The sequence below is a fragment of the Octopus bimaculoides genome, chromosome 4, assembly GCF_046866305.1.
Source record: "Octopus bimaculoides isolate indiv1 chromosome 4, ASM4686630v1, whole genome shotgun sequence".
NCBI classification, from domain to species: domain Eukaryota; kingdom Metazoa; phylum Mollusca; class Cephalopoda; order Octopoda; family Octopodidae; genus Octopus; species Octopus bimaculoides.
Window position 1 is genome coordinate 107,260,124 of NC_142931.1, and position 1,684 is coordinate 107,261,807.

Consider the following 1,684-nt stretch of genomic DNA (forward strand, 5'->3'; position numbering starts at 1 on the left):
CATTCTAAATAAGATAAGTGAGATCATATCACAATACAGACACGTAAATAGATTCATTTTCAAAACTTCTCCGAACCTCAAAGGTGATAAATACAGATCCCAAAAGCCTACGTCCATATCCACAGATATAAACCTTACGCGCACATGCATGCACACATACCCGTATACATAATAACATAAATACAAAATAACATACATACGCAAATCCCAAAAGAGAAAAAACATCACTCACCCACTTGATACCTTACATATAATATACTCACACACACACACACACGCACACACACACGCACACACACACACGCACACACATACACACACACACACATACTCTCTCTCTCACACACACAAATATTTCCTCAAAACAAGAAAACAAATCTTCCAACGTACACAAAACAAAATCCCACTACATCTAAATCACACACACACACACACACACACTCGCACACACGCACACACGCACACACACGCACGCACATACACACACACACACACACGCACACACACACACACACGTACTACAGACATAATAACGGATGTTTAATCAGCATCAAAAACACAATGCACAAAAACCATTCGACGATAAAGAGACCATTCTTTAAAGGCATATCCGTCCAATGTAGATACGATCTTGTTTTCTCAGCTAACACGAATTATAGACAGTCATAAACAAGTTCTCATATATACACACATTTATGTTGCTATTGATATTTTATTTATGAACTATTACCGCTGGCAAAATAACAATGCCATCCTAGTTTTAGATAATAATATACCACTGCCACCTTATTCTTGGAATAGATTATCTACAAGACAAAAATCTAAAGAAATACAAACTCTCTCTCTATTTCTCTTTCTCTCTCTCTCTCTCTCTCTCTCTCTCTCTCTCTCTCTCTCTCTCTCTCTCACACACACACACACACATACACACACACACACTACTCCTCGCACAAATAACTTTCCCAAACAAAAGAAACAAAATTTCATAAAATGAACCGATATCTTACTAAATAATCCTAAAAAAATCACTAAACCGTGAAAGTACAGTTTATCAGGGATATAGCTAATACATATGGTCTTAATTACTTTTTAAAATAATCCATGCATAAAGAACCTTTCTCAAAATGTTTATTTAAAACCTAGCACACAAGCATACACACACATATATAAAAGGAAAAAGCCGTCTCAACACCAATTGATCAATAAATTCTAAATAAACTTATTATATACCAAGCTACCTACAATTTCAAGAAATACAAACACCAAATTACAAAAATAAGATAAACAACCAGCGAAGAGGAGAGACAAAAAACAATCCAATCAATAAACAGGAAAAGCATACCAATGAAGAAATAGAAGCACCAGTACGGACTTGTAACAGTTCTTGCCTGAAGATCGCAGTGGTGTGAAACTCAAGTTGCGAGACTAACTCTCAGTTTCAGTTTCATAAAACCATATCTTCTGCAATATGTATGGAACACTCCTATCCCATTCGTCCGACCCAAACCGAAGTACGAATTATATATGTATATGTGCAAATATATAGTTTATGTTATGTATGTATAACTATACACACATACAAACAAATATATCTATACACTAACAGGTGTGTGGCATAGAGATATTCAGAGATACACTAGTACTACACACACATACGACACATACATGCATATATGTATGTATG